This window comes from Ursus maritimus, unplaced genomic scaffold, assembly GCF_017311325.1.
Source record: "Ursus maritimus isolate PB19 unplaced genomic scaffold, ASM1731132v1 scaffold_13, whole genome shotgun sequence".
Taxonomy (NCBI): Eukaryota; Metazoa; Chordata; class Mammalia; order Carnivora; family Ursidae; genus Ursus; species Ursus maritimus.
In genome coordinates, this window is record NW_024423675.1 from 42,487,011 (window position 1) to 42,512,331 (window position 25,321).

A 25,321-nucleotide genomic window follows, 5' to 3' on the forward strand; every position below is an offset into this window, starting at 1 on the left:
AGCTTCAAAATGATTTACCTTATTCCAAGTAACTTAACTGCATGCCAGAACAGAATCCTATGTTGTTTAAAGGAATACGGCAAAACCCAGCAAAGAACAACATAAAATTCACGATGAATGGCATCAAACACAAAACTAACCAGCCAAGCAAAGAAGCAGAAAATGTAATCATAACCATGTGAAAATGGAAGTGCTAGAAAATAGTTCCAGAAATGAAAAAAAGATGGTGAAACTAGCAAATGAGGATGTTAAAACAGTAATTATATATGTGCTTCATATGTTCAAGAAGGTACAGGAAAACATGAACATGTTGAAGAGAGAAATAGTTCAAATGGAACTTCTGGAGCTGAAAAGTACAATATGCAAAATGGAAAATACAGTGGATTGCAGTCAATAGCTGATTAGACAGCATAAAAAAGATCAGCAAACTCTCAGCCATAGAGACTATCCAAAATGAAAAGCACAGAGAGGAAGAAAAGACTGAGACAAACGAGCAGAGCATCAGTGACCTGTGGGATAATACCAAGCAGTCTAACATACATGTAATTGGAGTCTTTGATGAAAGTGGCTGGGAGAGCAGAAAAATATTCAACAAAAAAGGGCCCAATATACTTCCAAATTTGAATATAAAAGGAAACCAGAGGGAAAAGACTCATTATGTACATTGACAAAGAGAATTATCACAGATTTCTTGTCAGAAACCATGCAAACTAAAAGGTAGCTTTATTTTTATTTTTTTGAAAGGTAACTTTAAGGTTCTGAAAGGAAAAAACTTTGAATTTTATTATACTGACAATTTTTTTCAAAATGAAAGCAAATGAAGTCTCTCTCTCTCTCTCTCTCACACACACACACGCACACACAGAGCTGAGAAAATTTGTTGCTGGTGGACCTTACAACAAGAAATGTTAAAGGAAATTTTTCAGTTGGAAGTTTCAAAACTGTTATATTTTTCTTGATTAAACCTCTTTATAAATGTTGACATTCTTTATTTAATCTGATGTATTTTATGATAAAATTTATATTACCTGAAATCAATCTTGCATTTTTACTTGTTTTTGCCAAAATTAGCTGCTCTCATCTTTTCATTTGTAATATTTCTAATAGATTTATTTAGACATATCTTTTCTAAGGATGATAGTTTGAATGCTGCTCTGTAGATGATTCTAGAGTATTTGCCTTTTTTTTAGTTGACTTTCAGGCAATTTCAATTTATTGTTATAACAAATGTACTGAGTATTTCTTTCATCATTTTGTTTTATATTTTCTAAGACTTTATTTTTTATGCCAGGACTTTTGTATTCTAAGTTTTAGGGAATATTGGTTTATGTGCATGCATGTGCACTGCTACTGCTAAATGGACCACATTTTCTTTGCTTTTATATTGCCTACTGAATTGGAAGCCACCTGTATACCTTATGACTAATTCTAGTAGCAATCACTTTCATGTTCAAAAATATGTTTGAATCTTTTCTTTCTGTTTCTCAATTTCAAGAATGAAAAAATTAATTTGCTACTTCTAATATAATATGAATAATTTATTGTATTTTACTATTCTCATAGAGAATATACTCATATTTGCTCTTTCATTATATTTATTTTTTAGGAGACTACAAAACTGTTTGCCAAAGTGATTGTCATTTTACAGTTCAACCATAAGTATAAAAAAGATTCACTTGCTTTGCCAGTTTTTAAAAAAATTATCCATTTTAGAAGTTTAAAAAAAAACTGGCGTAAAATTAATATATAATATGACTTTCCAGTGTATAGCATTATAATTCAACATTTGTTAGTGTTTCAAAGTGATCATCACCAAAGTCTAGTTACCATCTGTTACAATATAACTGACCTCCTTCATTCATTTTGCTCACCCTCCAACTCCCTTCTCCTCTGGTAACCATCTATGTGTTCTCTATGTTTATGAGATTTTGTGTTGTTTCATTTGTCCATTTGTTTTGTTTATTTAGATTCCATGTGTGAGTGCAATCATATGGTATTTGTCTTTCTCTGACTTAATTCACTTAGCTTAATACCCTCAAGGTCCAGCCGTGTTGTCACAAATGGCAAGATTTCATTCTTCTTTATGACTGAGTAGTATTCCATTGTGTGTGTCTGTGCTTGTGTGTGTATAATATTCTCTTTACCCATTTATCTATTGGTGAACAAGTAGATTGTTTCAATATCGTGGCTATTATAAATAATGCTGTGATGAATATAGGGGTGCATATATCTTTTCAAATTAGTGTTTTCTTATTCTTTGGGTAGATACTCAGAAGTGAAATAACTGGATCATATGGTAGATCTATTCTTAATTTTTTGAGGAATCTGCATATTGTTTCCCATATTGGCTGTACCAAGTTATCTTCCCATCGACAGTTTATGAGGATTCTCTTTTCTCCACATCCTCTCCAACACTTGTTATTTCTTGTCTTTTGACAATAACCATTCTAATAAGTGTGAGGTGATATCTCACTGTGTTTTTAATTTTCATTTCCTTAGTAATTAGGAGTTTTGGAGTTTTAGCATTATGTTAACATCTGTGATCTATTTTGAGTTAATTTTGTAAAAGATGCAATGATTAAAACTCCATTTTTTTCTCCATATGAATACTAGTTTTTCTAGCATCATTTGTTGAAATTATCTTCTGCTTCTATTGAATTATCTTGACATTATTGTTGAAACTCAATTGACTATATATGTGCAGATATTCTTTCTGGATGCTGTTTTGTTTCATTGGTCTCTGTATCTATTCTTAAGCTTATACCACATTTTCTTAATTACCATAGCTTTATAGTAGGTATTAAGATCAGCTAGTGTGAAGTCCTTTAATTTTTTTTTTTCTGGCTATTCTAGAGCCTTTGCATTTCTACATAAATTTTAGATTCAGCTTGAAAATTTATACCAAAAAAATCATTAGAATATTAATTGGGATTGCATTGAGTCTATAGATCAATTTGAGTAGAGTTGACATTTAAACAATTTGAATTTTGGGATTTATAAGCGTGTATTTTATCCATTTATGAACATCATTTAATTTTTCCCAGGGATGTTTGTAATTTTTAGTGTACATGTCCCACACAAAATTTTTTGTTTACCCCTCCTTCTCAAAATAGAAAGTGAAAAACAATCACAGAGACTACTAGTACCATCATGAATAAACATAGCAATTCTTCTCACCTTCCCATTTAATTCTGTAGTTTGACCAGAATGAAAGATGGCTATCTTGAAGAATGATGGCAGATTAATCAACTGGTTACTCCATTTAGAGCCACTATTCATTTATGGTCTTCATGTTGGGATCTTACAAATGTTCTTTTTTTAAATTTCAAAATATAGGAGATACCAAAAGAATTAGTTTTTCATTAACTGAATCAGTTAGTTCCTGGGGCCTTGGCCATTCATTACATTGATGAGATCAGTTGATAGGACATTATGCTAGGTGCCTTAGTATACATGTACTTCTTCTTTGTCTTCTTCTTCTTCTTCTTTTTTTGTACATACACTTCTGAAAACACAGGGGTCTGACACCTCAGTAAAATTTTTGGAATCCAAGAGTCTTGAGCATGAAAATATAGCTTTATAAACAATGAATGGCTAGTAGGCCCATTTAAATTTTGGCAGCAATTTATTCCACTTATTGTAGTACTGTCCATTTTATTAACTGGATGACCTAAAAAGCTGCTAACATTGAGTAAGGCCTGAGCAAGAGAAGAGCTCCAGTTGGCCCAGGCTGCAGTGCAAGCAGCTTAACCTCTTGGTTCTTGTGTCCAAGGGAATCCCAGGTTAGTTAAAGTACCTGTGGAAGATCAGAATGCTATGGCAGGGACTGATAAGAGAATTGCAGAGGAGACTACACCTTTGAGTTGAGAGGTAGCTGGGATTGAAATTTGGCTCACTTCACTTTCTGCCTCATGGGTCCCCCATCACCAAGGAAGCTGACAGGAACTTGCTTGGTCTGAGTCCATGCACAGCTCCTTCTGCCTCTCTCCTTCTAATGGACAAGTCTGTGATACATTCTGTAAACTCATCAAGAGGTACCAGCACAATAGAGTGTCTCAATACCCTACAACCGAAGACCAACAGGAACACATCTGCTGTTGAACAAATTGGGTCTAATGCTTGTTGCAGACAGAAGGAATGTACCACATGGGGAACTGTGGGACACCTATGTAAGAGGCAGTTAGAAAGTACTTAAAAATTTTTAACTGTGTTAGGTATTTTGGAGGGAGAGTTTAAGACAAGTGCTTTTGTTCAGGATTGGATGCAGTCAGGAAACAAAGATAATTCTATGATTGGATATCTTAAATCTTACCTATAAGGTGAGAGGAATAAAGTGAGGTTATATCTGTAACTGGTAAAGAAGTAGCAGTCACTCATATTAACAGGCTTAGGGAGATACTTGGTTGTTTTTAATGGCTTGGGCGATGTTCATGTTTTTACCTGTTTTCAGATATAATTATAAAGTGATTTTTTTTTCTGTTACAATCAGAGCGGCTTTGTCTGATGTTGGTGGTCTGTGAAATTATTCTTGCCCAGCATGAGAACACTGAGACCTAGCTGTGAGTGTCAGGCCAGCTCTTAGCAAAACCAAAGTCTAGCCGATAGTTCCAGGCCAGTCCTGTTTGTTGGGGGGTGTTTTTCTCTCTGAAGAGCCATGGTTCACAGTATTAATCTCAATAACACCTCTTTATCTTGGCCTTTTACCCTTCCTTGTCTCATTCTTCCTGGTTTTTCACTTCTACTCTTTGGAATGGAATCTGGCTCACTTCACTTTATCCTAGTCGGCACCCTCATTTTTTTCAGGCATGATAACTCAAACTGAGACACTCTTTTAGAAAAAAAAATTCTAAGTATTATTCTCCTTTTGGATGGGGACAGCTCAGGATTGACTCCTGGAAGCAGCTTTCTGTGGTGGACATGTGAAAAGCATGCAGCATCTATCACACTTGTCCTGGGGCAAGGTGACTGAGGAGCAGACATCTACCGCATCCCACATCTTCCAGATGCCTTGCTCTTACATAAGCCTCTGAATGAAACTATAATCCTGAAAAAGAAAAAAGAAGGCAGGTAGGGAAATTCTAATTTTACTAAGGAAAAAATTAGAATGAACTAACAGTATCATGTATTGATTAATATTAAGCTTCTACCACCAAAAAGGCTTAAAATGGTGATCAAGAAAATACAGAAAATCCCAAATTTGTGGCTTGGTTATTCAGACTTATAATTAGAAGTATTGACAGTGGCCAGATGGGACATGATCTAAGAGAGGGGGAAGAGGAAAGCCAGGTTATTTAAATTTTCTTATATGTACTACTTTGTATATGTAAAATTTTTCTACAACAAATATGTATTACTTTTCTACCCATGACTGGCATTAACTTTTACTATAAAGTTATTATTATTAAATTTATCTGAATAGAAATTGTAACTGATCTTGTTTGTCTTGTTTATATTTTCTCACTAAAAATATCAGCTCATACTATGAAACAGAATTCTTGGTCTTTTTACAAACTCCTGAAAGTAAGAAACAAAATTCCTGCCTCTTGGCCATATATATCATCGGTAGTTGTAAAAGTTACTAATAAGCTCATGCGTATTTGTAATCAAATCTGTGATCACATAGCTCACAAGACATTAAGCAAGTAGCAGATCAATGGCAATATCCTAAGTTATTGTGGGCAGATAGATAGATATTTAAATAGATCATACAGGAAATGTTATGACATTCACTTTTGTGGGCAGTGGGGGCAGGGAGAATCTGTTTGCAGCTCTAGTTTCAACCAGGAAATGTCTCTTTCTACCAAAAGAAGTGTCATTCTACTAATCTCTTTCCATTTCCACTGTCATGTGGAAAGTCAGGTTCATGCAGGGGCTAAAGCAGAGAGGTCTGTCCACTGTGAGAGGATAGATTGATCATGGAGAGAGACTGAGTGAGACTGTTGGGTGCAGAGCATATAAACAGGACTCAGAATCTTCCACGGTAATTAGCTAATGCAGACTCACCACCTAATGATTCAGAAGTGAGCCATCAAAGACTAAAATGAGAGAAAGAGCACAAAGATCCCGAGACAGTACATTAGAGTGTGACAAGAATAACAAGGGATAGGATACACAGAAAGGACCCAAATGACATTAGTACTAAGCCGTCAGCTGGTACTAATAGTTGCCTGGAGGCCACTATGATTGAGAAATTGGGAAGTACATGTATAGAGTTGAAGGCATAAAATGAAAATTTCAGTATATTACCAATATAATCAATCAATATAATTTAAAAGATAAACTACAAATTGGGAAAACATTGGCCACAAAACAGTTATCATTTCTTTCTTTCTAAGTATGTACCTGATTTTGTGCTGAGAAGTTTATATGCCTTGGTATGTGTGATTCTCACAATACTTTGAGGTAGGTACTGTTATTTCCCTCATTTGGGGACCTGATGTTCAGAAGCACCAAATAACTTACTTACACTCCTGCAGCAAACTGCTGGGAGGGCTCGATTCAGACCAGATGTCTGATTCCAGACTCTACATTCTTAATCACTGTGTAGACTGTCTTTTCAAACTCACCAAAGGTCATCATCAAATATTTTGTGAAGAGCATCTGGAAACCCATCATTATCTACAGCATATTCCTCAGAATTTTGGGAGTATGGCTAGGTAGAGAAAATTTTAGAGTGCAGATTCAGCATCTTGCAACAGATTTTGTTGTTATTTGCAAATTAGCAAGGTATGGAACATTTTCAGGTGCTGGTATTTGTGGATAACTAGGTCATATGTACTGAACCAAGTATTAAATGACAGGTTCTGGTGCCTAGGCTGAGCAGGGAAGGTAATTAAATTCTGTCTTAGCAAGGTTCATTTCTCTCTGGGGAAGCTACTTTTCACACCTCTGTACATTAAATGCTACTACAGAGGTTCTTAACAGTTGACAAGTCTGGATTGAAAGGTTGTGCAGTGAATAAATTTGTTTTGGAATCAAATAAATATTACTTAAATTTGGAAATAGATGCATTTATAGAGGGTTATAAGTCAATAAAGTAAGCACCAAAAATATGAGAATGCTTTTTTAAAATTTCATTTGAAAATTTGTTTGGAAATCAGTGAATACTTTGCAAAAATAGGAACATCTCTGCATTTTTTGTTTCTATGAGTTCAATTTTTTAGATCCACATATAACTGAGATCATAACAGTATTTGTCTTTCTCTGTGTGATTTATTTCACTTAGCACAATGACCTGAAGTTTCATCCATGTTGTTGCAAATGGCAAGGTTTCTTCTTTTTTAAAATATACAGCTAAATCATACATAAGTATATATATAAGTATATATGTATATGTATATGTTGCATATCATATATATATATGATATATATATATATATATGTATATATCATATATATATATCTCCATCCAGTGACAGACTCTTAGGTTTTTTTCTGTGTCTTGTGTGTATTGAGTATTATGATTAAGGCATCAGTAAACATGCTCGTGCAAATAACTCTTTGAGATAGTGATGTCATTTATTTGGTTATGTACAGAAAAGTGGGATTGCTTGATCATATGGTAGTTCTATTTTTAATTTCTTGAGGCGCCTCCAGACTGTTTTTCCATAGTGGCTATGCCAATTTACATTCCCACCAACAGTGCACAAGGATTCCCTTTCTTTCACATTCTTGCCAACACTTATCTCTTGCCTTTTTAATAATAGCCAACCTTACAGGCATGAGATGATATCTCATTGTGATTTTGATTTGCATTACCCTGATGATTAGTAATGTTAAGCACTTTTTCATGTACCTGTTGACTATATGTCTTCTTTGGAAAAATGTCTATTCATAGCTAACATCATATGCAGTGGTGAAAAACAGAGCTTTTCCTCTAAGGTCAGGAAAAGACAAAGATGCTACTCTTACCCCTTTTATTCAATGCAGTACTGGAAGTCTAGCCACAGCAATCAGAGGATAAAAAGAAATAAGAGGCATCCATATTGGTAAAAGAAATTAAACTCTCACTATTTGCAGATGACATGATACTAAACTAAATAAAATCCTAAAGATTCCACCAAAAAACTTTTAGAAGTAATAAATGAATTCCATCAAGTTGCAGGATACAAAATTAATATCTAGAAAATCAGTAGCATTACTATACACTAATGAAATAGCAGAAAGACAAATTAAGAAAATAGTTCCATTTTCAATTGCACCAAAAAGAATAAAATATCAAGGAATAAACTTAAGAGGTAAAAGATTGAAACTATAAAACATTGATGAAAGAAATTGAAGATGACACAAAGAAATGGACATTCCGTACTCATAGATTATAAGAATTGATATTGTTAAAATGTCCATACTACTCAAAGTGATCTACAGATACAAAACAATCCTTTTCAAAACATCAACAGCATTTTTCACAGAACTGGAACAAACAACACTAAAATTTGTATGGAACCACAAAAGACCCTGAAGAGCTAATGCATTCTTGAGAAAGAACAAAACTGGAGGTACCTCAATTCCAGATTTCAAGATATACTACAAAGCTGTAGTAATCAAAACAGTATAGACACATAGATCAAGGGAGCAGAATGGAGTCCAGGAATAAACCCACATTTATATGATCAATTATTCTGAGACAAAGTTGATGAGAATATAAAATGGAGAAAAACAGTCTTTTTAATAAATATTGTTGGCAAAACTGGACAGCTACATGCAAAAGAATGAAACTGGGCCACTTTCTTAAACCATACACAAAGATAAACTCAAAGTGGATTAAAGACTTAAATGTGAGGCCTGAAACCATAAAACTCCTACGAGAGAACATAGGCAGTAACTTCTTTGACATTAACTGTAGTAACTTTGCAACATTTTTCTAGATAGGTCTCCTCAAGCAAGAGAAACAAAAGCAAAAATAAACCTTTGGGACTGCATCAAAATAAATAGCCTTTTCACAGCAAAGGAAACCACCCAATAGAACATCTCCTGCATTTTTAATTGATATATTCCTCCCTGGGTTGGCCTGAGGAGTAAGAACCACAGAGTCAAGTTTTAATAGTTGGGACTGAGGCATTTCTTTCTGTGAGGAATAGATGAAAAAGACTAATTAATACAAGATAAATACACCTGTTCTAATCTAAGTAGATCTAACATGGTAGATTTTTATAAATGCCCAGGTTTTCATTTGAAATCAGTTATTCTACCTGACCGCAGCTTTCTCTTCATAGATTAATACTAGTATTTGACATCTCAGATTATTCGATACTCTTAATAGTTGATTCCTGTGGCTATCATGGCTCATTCTTTTATTCAGTGAATATTCCCTGAAAGCCTTCAATGGGCCAAGCTCTCTTCTGGTTCTGGGAACCATATGCTTGGTCACAAGACAGACAAGGTCCCTGACCTTTTGGAGCAAACCCTCTCATGGGGAAAGCTAGACAGTATTTAAAATTTAAGACTATATGTATCAGGTGGTGATGAGTATTCTGAAGAAAAGTAAGCAAAGTTCTTTGATAAGGAGGAAACTGGAGCTCCTTTGGAGAAGGCAGTCAGGGAAGACTTAAGTGGCCAGCAGGAAGCACTAATGCAAAATCAGTGAAAGATCATCCCAGGCAGGGGAACCGATAGAGCTACCAGACAAGAACCAAGAAACAGGCTGTTCAAGAAAGAGATTGTACAAATCACAGACTGCTATATCTAGACAAAAATAACCAGAGGATCACCTAGCATCCCCTCTTCTGTTGGTTAGGCCCCAATTCCATCCTTACAAGTGGGTCAACTGTACACTGTCTGGTAGCATTGGTTTTTATTAACTATTCACAAAAATGGCGGAAACGACAGAATTGGCGTTCTTGCATAGTGAACAAAAGACTAATCTGTGGATGACCTGGAGAAGCTGAGTAATACAGCTGTGGCCAGTTTCATAGTTAATAGGTTAATTCTATTAAGTATCAGTTAAGAGTTCATAGTTAATCGTCTATTAAAACTCTGAAGGAGGAAGAATACAATAAAGATGACACAGAGTCCAGGTTCTTGTTAGAGCACGCTACTGAGAAAACATGCTACTTAACTTACAGGTTAAATGCTGTTTGCTGTTCGCAGGGCTTTATTTGGAGGACCACTCTTCTGGATGTTTTTTATCACAATGCATTCCAGCAACACTGACCCAAGCCTGTTATTTCCACCTTGCAGCTCACGTGGTTTTACTACCGGTGCTGATATGCGTAAATGTGGTTGTTTCTGTGGTTTTCTTAGTTTCTGAGGAGTTACAGATTGTGCAAAAGGTCGTAGGTCAGTTTATCTGTCCAGATGTAGAACAAAGCAAGACTCCTCTAAAATGCTGGTGCTTAGCAAAGGAATCTTGTAAGTTTAGTTTGGCTTTCCAGATTAAAAACAAAGAACAAACAAAAATACTTAAATAGATATCATTAGCACAAAATAATACTCTTGAGCCTACAGAGAAAACAAACAACACATACACCACACATACACACTCTCTCAATTATGCCTGCTGCTCTTATCTCTCTCTTTGTATAGTATGTCTTAGCTATGCTTTTTTCCAAATGCCTGAGAACATTTTGTGGTTTTTTTGCTGGGAGAAAGGATAATACAATACATTATAGGTCTTTAATTCATAGGAACTGATGGAAAAAGGGAAAGATAATTGAATCATTATATCTAAGCAAGGATAAGTGATCCAGGTGGTAAATATATTGGTAATTCAAGGATATTTAGAAATTTCTGATAAAGTTAATTAAGGGAGTATCCTAGTGGATGTAGTAAGTTGTTTCCAACCTCAAAATCTCCTTTTAATATTTTAATATTTATTTAAAATTTTAGTGAGAGATGTTCTCCTTTTTGGGTCTTCCTCTTCCTACTTTGTCTCTTTATGGTAAATTCTCTCTTAGGGAGCAAAGTGAATCTTTATTAAGAAACAATAAGTTCTGTTACTAAATTGCAGAATGGGAAGATGTGGTGCTTAACTGCAGTCATCCTTAACCCTGGCTACACATTGGAATCTCATAGACCCCTGATTCTCCAACCTTATGTGCATGTGAATTAACTGGGGATCTTATTAAAATACAGATTTTGATTCAGAAGTTCTGGGATGAGGCCTGAGATTCTGCATTGATAACAAGCTCCCTGGTGATGTTGATACTACTAGTCTGTGAAGGACAATTTGAAAAAAGGAGGGAGCTTTTAAAAATTATTATACACAGGCCATGCCCAGAACAGATTCAGATTCATTGTATATAATGTGGGATGCAGGAATATGCATGTTACAGAAACAATGTGATTTTAATGCAGATAATCTACAGACTACAGTTTGGTCTAGCTAGAAGGCAATGCCAGTTCTGATAGTGTGTTAGAATCCCCTGCAAATCATTAATGATGCAATTTCTGCATCTCAATAGTCTTAAAATGCTTATAGCCAATGGTGATGGAAAGAAACACTACTCTAGGGGTTCAGAAAGGAGCTCTTTCTGTCATTGTATTAAATTAATGAAATTTTGTGAGATTTTGGGTGTGTGCACAATCCTAGGGACAATCTTTCATAATTATCAATTTTTTAAAGAGGTGATAACCCTGAAAGCGTTATAATCCACTGCCTTAAAAAAGTCTAAATTAGAGAGAGATTATTTTTTATGAAAAAGGATCCTTTATGGAATGTCACATAATAACATAAATTCCTGAGTTCCTGTATTATGTTTAAATGTAATAGTACATCTAATCTTAAATACCATTGATTGTAAGATACACCATTATTTAATGTATCACTAAGAAATAAGGAATACTGCCAATTAAACAACGATGTAACATTTTAAGATGCATTCTAATTTCAAATGTTTAAAAAGTTTTAAAGTATGCTTTAGAATCAATGAAATATACTGTGCAATTTTAGAAATTCTTTGTCCATGGAACTTTTCAGGAACACAGAAATTATCTAAAGGGAGTTCAGATTTTTATATATCTCACTCATTTTTCATTTTAATGTTACTACTATGGACAATATATAGTTAAGGTGAAAACACAGTTTAATTCTGTACATTACAAAAAATGGTAGAAATCAGCCTTCTCCATTCTGTTCTAGTTCATAATTTAAATTTAGTTTAATAAAGGTTTAAAGTTTAATTTTTACAGACAGAAATTCTTAGCATTTTATTGAATAACATTTGTAGTATATATATGTATTTATATACACACACACAATTGTATTTCTTAATTTAAAAACTATAGTAACAACTAGAACAAAATAAAAAACACTACTTAGAAGATATTTTACACATTTACTTACATTCTTCCTGCAATCTGGACCCTAGCCTCTTTTTAATATTAGGGATGACAGTTGAGTGGATCTGAATTTTTAAAGTTGCCCACTGACACCTAGAAGGGAGCTCTAACTGGAATATAGATGAGAAGCTCTTGACCGAGAGGGCAAAATTAGTAAGGCTTTACTAAGGCTTTACTCTAAGATTAAGAGCTTTTCAGTATTCTCCAGCAGGTTTTATTATCTAAAATAGAATTATAATGATTTGCAAAATTTTTCACCAAAAGCTTCAACTATTTTGTAAGTAGAAAATCCTGTCAATTTGAATAAAAAATCATGAAGAATATCTTGAAAATTTATAACTAAGATGCTGAAAATCCTTGATTTAATCTCTGCTTTTGATTTCCATAAATAGTTTGGTGGAATATATAGAATGTAAAATAAAGCATTTTATATTTTAAAACAAAAATGCATTCTTTCTATATATAATGTTATTTACTTTAGAGGAGTACCTCAAGATTATATAGTTGTCTCCTCAAGAGAATCAATTGAAAATTACTGAATGAAAGTTTAATAAAGTGGCTGGCTATGGATCAGTATCTTTTTTATACAAGGAATGGCCATTCATAGTCTAATGAAAAAGAATCCTGTAATAACAACAAAAATGATAAAACACCTAAGAAAAAATTTAAGTAGAGATACAGAGGACCCATATGATGAAAAACTCCAAAATGTTGATACAGATTTAATAATACTTAAATAATTTAAAATACATGCCGTATTTCTAAATGAGAAGACTAAAATAGCCATTTTCTTTCTTTTTTTTTAAATAGCCATTTTCTATAAATTAATTAGATCCATTTAGATCCTTTAATTAGATTAATTAATTAGATCTAAATGAAACTTTTTTGAAAACTCCAGCAAATACTTCTAAAATTAACTGGGAAGAATACACTTCTAAAATGGTCTACGCAGTTATTTTTGTGTGTGGTAAAAGGAGTAATAGACGTGTACTTCCTCACCAAGATTTAAAATTGTATAACGCTGATAAAAAATAAATCACTGGGCACTTGAATAGAAATGTACTAATAAATCAAATAAATGGAACAACTAGGAGCAAACCCAAGCATTGGGAAAATTTAGTACATGATGCATATGTTCTTTCAAATTGATGGAATAAAGATAAATTATTCAACAAATGGTATTGAAACAACTGTATTAAAAAATTAATGTTAGATTCCCTATCTCGTAACTTTTTACCACAATATATTCCAGCTATAATAAATTTTAACTGTAAAAATAGAAGCAACATAAGTATTAAAAGAGAATGTAGTTAAATATTTTTTAAATCTTGGTGTAGGAGGAAGATCTCTCCAAGTAGGTCACCAAAGGTAAATTAATAAAGGAAAATATAGATAGATTTAAGTACATGCATTTTAAAACTTTGTATGCTACAATCAGCACATAAATAATAAGTTAAGAAAATAGTACAGTGTATATAAGAGATGAGTTATACTATTAATACATAAGGAGCTATTACAAATCAATAATAAAAAGTTAACTACCATACACCAAAAAGATGGCTGACATGAGCAAGGAAACCATAAAGGAAGAAATGTAAAGAAACAACAAACAAAAAAAAATTAACCAAATGTGTGGAAATTAAAGGAGCTGTTGTATCATTTAGCCCATTTTTGTGTAACAAACATTCCCAAACCCAGTGGTTAAAAAAAATCACTGATTGTTATCAAAACTTGCACACCTTTGGTTGACTGGGGGTTGCCTGCTTTGGGATGATCTTTGCTAGGCTTGCTTTTGCTTCTCTATGTAGCTGGTGCCTGTATCTAGCTGAGGCTTGCCTGGGATTGTTTAGCTAGGGCAGTTCTGCGCCATATGTCTTTCATACTCCATTAGAGTTCCATGTATTTCTCATCCTCTTTTTAGGGATCAGTGGGCTAGCTCAGCATGCCTTTCTAGTGGCAATGGTAAAAAGTATTAAGAGTGCAAGTCCAATTGGGCAGTGTTTGTGTATCAAGCCTCTGCATGTGTCATATCTGCCAACATATCATTGAGCATGACCAAACTCAGAATCAAAAGGCAAGAAATACATTTTTTAATAGGAGGGATTGCAAAGTCACATGGTAAAGGACATGGATAACTAGGCATCAGCAAAAATTTGAGGCCATTGATATAATCTATTAGATACCATCTTTACATATTGGTTAGCAGAGATTCTTTACAGAGCTTGAAATAATATTCAGTGTTGTCAAGAGTGTTAGAAAATTGGTACTCCTATTTCCTATTGCTGGTGGAAGTGTAAAGACATTTTAAGAATACGCTTCAAAATCCTCTTTTAAAAAGGTGTGTATTTTTGACCCAACAGTTCCATCTTTAAGAATTTATTGCAAGAAAATAAAAAGTGAAACATGGAAAATTGTACAAGTTTAATACAGGCTAATGTAGACCAAGTTGCACATGTAAGGCTATCTTATCTGTGTGTGTGTGTGTGTGTGTGCACGCGTGCGTATGTATTTTGTAGTTGGCATAATTTTTGATTGATTGATCCTTGGGCCCATTATATATTTTGAATATCATCTCTGAGTACAGGGATATTAATTACTAAGTTGTTTATAACAGTAAATACTTCAAAATGTTCTATGTTACATAAATATAAAATTGGTAAAAAAATATATGTTGGTATGTCCACACAATGGGTTATTAGAGAAGCATTAAGATAATGATACTTATATCTATCGAAATCCATGATGAAATCATGTATTGAAATCATGAAGTCGTGAAAGAAATCTGTGCTATATTGATTAAATGAAAAGTAGGGGCCTGTTTTAATAACATTTGGTTATATGGGCATTAAATGTATGAAAAGATATTTATCAAGGTATTTCTAAGTAAAGGACTATAGGTGATTTTATTTTCTTACTGTTTTTTAATATATTTAATTTGTAGTTTTACACATTTAACAGACATTATTTATAAACATAAAAAGACTGATAATCTATTTCTGTTTTTCACAAGTTTTATTGAGGATTTCATTATAATTAGCTTGGGGAAAATATATGGGTAATGATAATGTATGTTGTGAAGTCTAAACATTCCATGGCAGATTGCTACAGTTCTTAAAGGAAAGGTTTGTCCAGTCATATCACAAAAGACAATCTGTTCCCTTTTGAGCAAAGGGACATGACTCTTAATAAAATTAGTAAGGGAAATTCAATTGTATAGAAGGTAGAGGATTAGTGAGGCAGGTATGGATACGTTTACACTGTTTTATACACATACATACCCAGCATGGTTTCTATAAAAAATGTGCTTGCTTGGTTTTGTAAAAGGAGGAAATATTTCAGGGTTCATGGTAAAGTCATTTTGGAGGTAGAGAAACCTGGTTTGGAAAGGATTCCACATTTGTCATGCTTTTTTTCATGCTTAATAAAAGAAGTGAGTCTGATTTGATGACTGGAACATTGTTAGAAGTCAGAAAATATTTCTGTTTCTCATTATACTTTTCATTTGTCACATGACTTTGATGAAGGGCCCTCCTCTTAGCATGAGAGTCATTAATCAGCCAAAAGTATGTAGAACATTTGTTATTTTAATGCAGATATTTAATAAACTTATGAATAATAGTTAAAAATCAAACTCTCTAAGAATCATTTTGTTTATTATCCACTTGGAGGATCCACTAAATATTTTCTGCTTTTGAGTATAAAGTAAGAAAATTAATTTAAAGCTTAACTAGCCATAATATCTTTTTGAAAGAAAAACAGCAGTGGGTAATTTTATTTTATTATTTGAAGCAATGAGAGACCATGGGGGGGTGGGGACAGGCATGCAGGTAATAAAGAATTCTTTGATTTTCATCGAAAAATCCAAATTTAAATGACAGATTTTGCAAATTTGATACCACTGTTCCACAGGTTCTATAGGTTCTATATTTTAAAGTTTTGTATGAGATTTGACTCAAAAATGAGTTCTATTGCAAAAATAATTTTTGAAAAACCTTTAATTTTTTCCATCTCCACAGTATATTGGCAAAGACACAGATTAGAGTAGGCTTCTGCTCTAGCTCAGTGATTAATAACACCTGATAGGTGTAGCTGAACAAAATGCTTTCACACCATTGTCATGTTTGGTCATCACTGCCATCATGTTAGTTAGACTGAATAGATATCAATAACCACCATTTGCCAGATGAGGAAATGGACTCTCAGAGGGTTTCAGCAACCTACCCAAGAGACAAAATGCCCATCTCCATTCCTAGTCCATCTTCTCCTCCTTCATTTCTTCTCCAAAGCACTTTCTACCTGATCAGGCTCTTTCCTTTCCATCATGGTTCTCCATGGTACATGCTCCAAACCAGAGAAGTTGTAGCATTTAGTTCATAGTATTTAAAAAGACTTCCATTGAAACTGCCATTATTAAAAAGGATTGATGTCAAAACAACAGTCCTGTGTATAAATATGTCCAATAATGACAAACACTAACCAGTAAGTACTCAGAACAGTATGAAAGTTTTACTTAGTAATTTTACAAGATTGGCTTGGGGGGTGTTTGTGTGCAAATTGTTTTATGTGTTTTTCTTCTATAGCAGATTTTAATAAATGGTGTATTGGTAACTTTAAAAGTTGTATTAAAGACCTATAATTTGAACACTGTAATACTGTAGGCATAAAAATCTTTATTTTTACAACAAATCTTAGTTATATAATTCATTTTGAATTGGTTTTTATGTAGTGCGTTGTATTCCTTTCAAGTGAACTAAATTTCTGTAGGTTCTATATGTTCATTAAAAACACTTGCTTAATTCAATTACAACTCTTAGGAGTGGGAATGGTGGGTGGGGAAATGTGTATCTGAGGCTTCCCTATAGTGTATGTCCTCCCTGTAAATTGAGACATGCCTCAAAATCTGCACTGGACCCTCAAGGATCTATGTGCTGAGGTATGAGGGAGTCTATGGAAAAGCACACATTTTAAGAATCTTGGTTCAGAATTTGTTTTGTGAAGATCTTATCATGTCCTCAGACATAAAAAATAAAATAAATGATAATGGCCACATTATATTTCACTATATATACCTGCTAGATTTTATTTAACCATTCCTCTTGTTAGATATTTAAGATACTTAAGATGTTTCTGAATGTTTGCTATTGTTTAAAATAATACTGAAATGAGCATCTTAGTGCATGTATTGTTGCATGCATCTCTAGTAATTTTTATTTATTTATTTTTAAAGATTTATTTATTTCAGAGAGAGAGAGAGAGAGACAGCAGGAGTGGGAGGGGCAGAGAGAGAGAAAAAATCAAGTAGACTCTGCGCTCAGTGTGGAGCCTGATGCAAGTTTCCACCTAAGCGTCCCTCTAGTAATTTTTATAGGAGGAACTCCTATAAATGACATTATTGTAATAATTTACACTTTCACCAATTTAAAATAATCCTTCTACTGCAAAATTTCACTAATCTTGAACCATATGTCATTTTACTAACATTACTGATGAATAATGTTTTCTCAGTATATTAGTGTATTTCGATTTTATATCAGAGTGAACTTTTAAAAATATACTTACCAGTATGTTTTTGTCATCTGTAAGTGACATGTATCTTTCTACATCTCTGATTTATGTAAAACAATAAATGGAATCAGAGAATCTGTGATCTCTCTGGGGTTATCTCTGGGTTGAATGATGGTGGTATTTGTTTTCCTTAAACTTTTCGTAAGCTTCTGACCACATAATATTTTATATATAAAAAAAGCAATACAAAAGATTAATTTCTTCTCTGCAAGCAAGATACATAAAATAAAACAAGATATATATGTATTATCTAACATGTATGAAATTTTATTCAGTGTTTTTACAAGATTTATTCAACATACGAAGGATTTCAGTCCATAGACACAGTGCCCATTTGCCTCAAAGGAGCTGTTTTTCATCTCTATAGCAGTGTGAATGGGATAGGACTATGAAAAATATTCACTGAGGAGAGAGCAAAACCGATGTCTTGAAGATATGTTGAGCATTTGTGAGATGCTAGATAGCCTAACATATGGAAGAGGCAATACAGTGAAGTAGTTAAGTACACAGGCCCCAGAACCAAATTACTTGAATATTATTTCAAATGTTACACTTACTTCTTTTTTTTTTTTTAAGATTTTTTATTTATTTATTCGACAGAGACAGAGACAGCCAGCGAGAGAGGGAACACAAGCAGGGGGAGTGGGAGAGGAAGAAGCAGGCTTATAGCGGAGGAGCCTGATGTGGGGCTCGATCCCACAATGCCAGGATCACGCCCTGAGCCGAAGGCAGACGGTTAACCGCTGTGCCACCCACGCGCCCCTACACTTACTTCTTATATGACCTTGAGCAAGATAAATTTATTTGTGTGCCTCAGTTTCCTCATCTATGAAATGAGATATAAACAGAACCTACATTTAAGGGTATTATAAAGATGAAATGAGAAACTGTACAGAAAGGACCTAGAAATGCTGGCACTTACTAAATTCTTTAAAAAATAATAATTATTACTATAACCACAACCTTATTATATATGTTCACCAAATTTCAGTTTACGGCAGAAGAACACAGTTACCACATAGTTAAATGGGGATGAGTGTTGTTGTAATTATAATTTCATTTGCCTTTTGTGAAAATCTTTGGCATCAAGGCATTGGAATGACATGAACAAAAGCAGAGCCATGGAAAAGCAAAAATTATGTTCATGAAATAGTAAAAAATCTAGGTAATCCATAGCATAACATTATTCTAATATGCTATTAATTATTAACTAATATTAATGAACTAAATGATTGCTTATATTTTGCCTTATCATAAAGATGAAATATATTGGAAGACCTGACTTAATCTTTTATATAATAGTTATATAATATCGTACAATACTTACAAAATAAATAGCTATCTACCATGGCAATGTGTTTCATGTATTCATTTTAATCCACCACTAGGTAGCAAAGTTTCAGATACTTTTTTACCTGGAGGATAGGCAGTGGGACTACGGCAGTGTCCAGAATAATTCTCCTACTAGAGAAGCAAGTGGTGACCCTGAATTGCAAGAAGTTTATGTGCTGGCTTAGTACTTATGTTCTGTAGATAGAAGTGGCAAGGATCTAACTACCATGACATCTTAGAGTCTCTTGCATTATAAGGAATTTAGAGTTGCTTTCTTAAAAGCATTAAGTATTAATGGAAATGTTACAAGTATAATACCTTGATGAATAATTAGGCAAAGATTGAATATGTTTATTGTAAGTAGAAATCCACTTCCAATGACCTTGCTGATAATGATAGAGTGAAATAATTTTAAAAAACCATTCTAAGACGTCAGTGAAAGAAAATGGAAAACCACAAAAGACCCAAAATAGCGAAAGAAGGACAAAGGGAGGACAAAGAAATACAAAAGCTGGAGGCATCACTCGTGCTGATTTCAAACTCTATTCCAAAGCTATAGTAATCAAAATCATATGGTATCAGCATAAAAACGGGCACACAGACCAACTGAACAGAATTGAGAACCCGGAAATAAATTCACACATATACGGTAAACTAATCCTTCATAAGGGTTCCAAGAATATACAATGGGAAAGGGAAATGTTGAGAAAACTTGATATTCACATGCAAAAGAATGAATTTGGACTCATACCATATACAAAAATTAACTCAAAATTGATTAAAGACTTAAGACCTGAGACCATAAAACTAGAAGAAAACATAGCAAGTAGTCTTCTTGATCTCAGTCTTGGCAATGATTTTGTTCACTATTTCACCAAAAGCACAGGCGACAAAAGCAAGAATAAACAAGTGGGACTATATCCGACTAAAAATCTTCTGTACAGAAAAGGAAATAATCAAGAAAACGAAAAGGCAGCCTACAGAATGGGAGAAAATATTTGCAAACCATATATCTGAAAAGAGATTAATATCAAAAATATATAAGGAACTTATCCAACGTAACAGTAAAAAAAAAAAAAAATCCCCACAAGTAACTTGATTAAAAAATGGGCAAAGAACTGTATAGATATTTTTTCAAAGAAGACATACAAATAGCCAGCAGGCATATGAAAGAGCTCAACATCACTAATTATCAGGGAAATGCAAATCAAAACCACAATGAGATATCACCTCACTACTAGAGATTTGCCATAAAGACAGGATAACAAGGATGAGGAGAAAAGGGAAAACTTGTGGAATGTTGGTGGGAATGTAAATTGGTCCCACCACTATTGAAAACACAATGTAGTTGCCTCAAAAAATTAAAAATGGAGCTACAGAAAAATAGAACTACCATATGATCCAGCAATCTGATTTCTGGATGTATGTATCCAGAGGAAATGAAATTAGTACCTCAAAGAGCTCTCTGCATTCCCATATTCATTGCAGCATTATTCGTAATAGCCACAGCATGGAAACAACTTAAGTGTCAGTTGATAAATGAATGGATAAAGAAAGTGTACTACCTATACACAATGGGATATTATTTAGCCATAATAGAGAAGGGAATTTTGCCATTGCAATAACAAGGATGAACCCAGAAGACAGTATGCTAATCCAGACACAGAAAGTCAAATCCTGTGTGATCTCATTTCTATGTGGAAGCTGAAAAAGTCTAAGTTATAGAACCAGAGAGTAGACTGGTGGTTGGTTGTCAGGGATTGGGGGTGGGATAGAGGAAATGGGGGAGAATGTTAGAGTACAAATTTTCAGGTATAAGATGAATAAGTGCTTGGGATCTAATGTACAGCTTGATGATTATAGTTAATAATTCTGTATTGTATATTTGAAATCTGCTAAGAGAGTAGATCTTTAGTGTTCTTACCACAATCACACACAAAAGGTAACTATATGAGTTAATGTATATGTTAATTAACTTGATTATGGTAATCATTTCGCATTGTATATTAAGTCATCATGTTGTACAATTTTTATTTTTATATTATTTTTTTATATACACACACATACATATATATATACTTTTTTTAATGATTTTTATTATATTATGTTAGTCACCATACAGATGTTGTACAATTTTTAAAATCACATTGTACAACTTAAATATGTACAATTCTTATTTGTCAACCTTACCTCAATAAAGCTAGAAAAAAAAATCACTTTTAATTTTTACTAATGGACTAAAAGTTTCAACTAAATTTTACTTAAGCTCTTCACTCTATTCTCTCCCAGAACTTCAAAAATATATTTTTTGAAAAATTCCCTTAAAATGCTCTCTGGGCTGAAATAGTTTCACAAACATTTTCATGTTTATACTCACCTTGTAAATCCAGAACTCCAGGCAGCTTTCAGGCTGGTTACCAGTGAATTAATCTGGTCAGCTGCTTTAGGTTGCTATTTTAAGGTCACCAAGCAGTGTATACTTTTTAGAGACCTAGTGTTAAGTCATAGAAAAGTTGATTATACTTCCATGTAAAGAAGGGCTTGGTGAACCTCTGATCCTTAAATCATCCCTTTGACCATGTTTTACTTCACTGTAAATGGAAATTACCATGCAGAGGAATACCAGCCATTTTCTGGTTGATTACTTTCTAACTAATGGATCACATCATTCACAGGCCAGAATATATTCTCAGCTCTTAGCATTTCCATGACATCAGACTCACTGAGAAACTATTTTTTTTTTTTCAAAGTAGGTGCCTTGGCCAGCACGGAGCCCAGCGTGGGGCTCGAACTCACAACCACGAGATCATGACCTGAGCTGAGATCAAGAGTTGAATGTTTCACCAACTAAACCACTTAGGCGCCCTGAGAAACAATTTTTGAACTATTTCATCTTTTGCTAATTTTTAATGAGTAGAAAATGTGACACAAAACATACTGAAAATAAACAAAGTAGCTTTTTATGTTGTCTTCACTATGATGGGTCTCTCATAAAGGCTCTATTCAGTAGAACCTTAGTTTTACTGCATTCTAGGGTTCTAGAGCAAATTCTAGTGGTGAGGCTTAGGTATATGTAGGTAAAACCTTCCTGTCACCCAGTCTAAAAGTCAATCTCACTGACATTCTCTGTTCACGGTTATTTTTTTCTTTCTTGGTGTGGCAGGTATTCCTGAATATATATACATTTGTAACCATTAGAGAAAAAAAGGAACAACACCTTAAAGAAGACGAATCAAGAGACCTGATAGATTGGAAGTCACCAGCAACCTAGAAATAGCTACACACTTGTTAGCACACTTTTAGTGATGAGAAGAAATTTTTATCATTAACTTGGATTTACTAACTTCTTAAAATGATCATTGATGTAAAAGTGGCTCCAATCTGCTGATGCTGTATGGTCCTCTACAAAATTGTTTTTATATAGAACAGGATAAGACAATCCTTTTCTTAACTTAAATACTACTTTTCAGCTATGAGACAATTTTTCTACCTAAGTAAATTAAAATATAATACAAATCCATTGCCACTGCCTAAGATACAGCAAAATCACATATTCTGTTACTGTCTCACTGTCTCTTTGGTTACTGCCGAACCGGCATCAGTTTTTCTGAATCACTGAATCACTCCTCTGTATGACTCACAGCTACTTCCCTGAGAATCTTATCTTGCTTCTTCTATTAAAGAGGATGATCTTGAGATTTCACATCAGTTAGGTCAGTGTTAATAGAAGTAGTGATGTTGCAAATTAACTGCTTTACAGCTTCTGTGGGTTTCAGTGAAATTAGGATCAATCCTTTCTCTCAATGACTGTGTCCTCTACCTTCCTGAATTTGGCTGTATGTTGCCACTCACATTCTTCACTATTTTTTTTTTCCATTTTGGTGTGGCAATTCATATCCTTAGTAAAAACAAGGAAAAACAGTTGTACATGAAGATACGTGATTTTATTTGGTTAAAAAAATCCATTGTTGCTTTTGTTGGTCTTTCAAACTTTTACTAAACTTCAAGCAAAACTGACTTTCGTTGTGCCAAAGAATATCCTGCAAATTATATATACACATACATATATATTGCACACACACACATATATACATGCACACGCACACACACACGTGCACACACACACGCACACACACACACACACATATATATATATATGCCTTGTAATTTCAAATCTATTAAGTAATGGTCATCATAAACCTTATATAATATTTGCTTTTCATTATTCATATATATTTTGTTATTGGCACTGCGCCCCTAGTTCAAAGAACACATGTCCATTTCTGCACCTTTCTTATTTATTGATACTTTATTTGCACAACGGTGTATAACTTTTAAATGTATATTTATTTATATTTGCATATTTATTTATACATTCTCATTCAATCGTATAAAAGATAATCTCATAGGGAATTAGTCCCTGGTGACCGTCTTTGTATATTCCTAATATATTTTTGTCATGGATTATTTGGCATATTTGATCTTCTATATTTTAAAATCATGATTGTCAGATTGCTCTAGCCACCAAAGAAATTCTTGTGAACTCAAAAATACAAAGACCACATTTTTTGAGGATTCAGTTTCAAAATAGAGCTAGTTTCCAACTGAACCCCATAAACCAAGGAATCGTCTCTTAATTTGTGTCAATATGAATTCCAATAATTGAAATGTTCAATAAGTTCATTAAAAGAGCATAATGAACCTTTAGAAAGCATATTTTTTACCTTTCATTTTAGTAATTGTTATTAAGAAATCCTGCGTAGGTATATATCTGTTGAAACAATTTTTTAATAAAATTATTTTTCCGATTATAATGCAATTCAGTTTCATTGTAAAAATTCATTAAATCAGGGGCTCCTGGGTGGCTAAGTTGGTTAAGCGGCTGCCTTCGGCTCAGGTCATGACCTCAGGGTACTGGGATCGAACCCCACATGGGGCTCCCTGCTGAGCAAGGAGCCTGCTTCTCCTTCTCCTCTCCGCTTGTGCTCTCTCTTTCTCTCAAATAAATAAATAAAATCTTTTTAAAAATTCCTAAAATCAGAAAAATACAAAGAAGATAAAAATCATCCATATTCTCACCAGTCAGGAAATCACCATTATCTTAAAATGCATATCTATAAATAAGCACTTTTAATGTAATTGAGAACTTATATGTTAGTTAACTTTTTTCATAACTGTATATAATGTGATCTTTAATGGAAAAGCCATCATATGAGGTTTCCATAATTTATTTAATAAATGCCCCATTTTTGGACATTTAGATTCTTTTCATGTCTTTCACAATGATGCAACAAACATCCTTGAAAATAAATGTTCATGTGGTTTTCTGGTAACTGTTTTAGATACATCATCTGGAGTTAAATTACTGAGTCAAAGATTTGCATTTCTGCCTACACTCTGCCTCCTCATAGTGACTTAGTACTTTGGGTTGCCCTAATTTCCTTCTGTAAAGCCACAAAGTGATGTGAAAAACTAATTTACAAAGGATATTGTTAGCTTATATGAGTTTTCCCGTCCCTCTTCCTTGCTCAATTCTCTTAGGCCAACCATGAAACAGATTATGTAGGCAGGTTTATTTGTAGGAGGGTTAGTGGGGAATGCTCTCAGCAGCAATACCAGAAATGAGTTTGAGCAGAAAGAGAGGAACTGCGATGCACTAACAGTCTTTAGCCATCCCAAGGACAGCACATAAGCTCAGGTGGCACTACAGAATTTTCTTGAGGTGGGTCTCACTTCCTGCCTCTGCCCCCCATCCATTGACCATTGGTCCTTAAATCAAGGTGGGCTGCCCCACATGGGTTGAACCTTGGGCAAGCCCGTGAATGTGCTCAGCAGCTGGATGGGATGAACTCCTCCTCCAAAAGTGGGGGTCTGGGAGGTGAACTACTGGGTGTTCAGCACCTCGGCTCCATGGATTTTGGGTTAGCTACCAAGAAGTGAGATGTAAGTTAAACGAAATGACTCTCCATTAGAAAAAGTTTAGTCTTGCCTGGCACCTAATTTGGAAGATGTATTTGGGAAAGTTCTTTCTCAAATTTGTTCCACCTCTTTCTCAGAAACTTGCTCTAGAATTCAAAATAACATTTACTTGTGATGTGAGAAGAAGGCATCTTGAGGCATTTATTGATGAAGTAGTGACATTAAA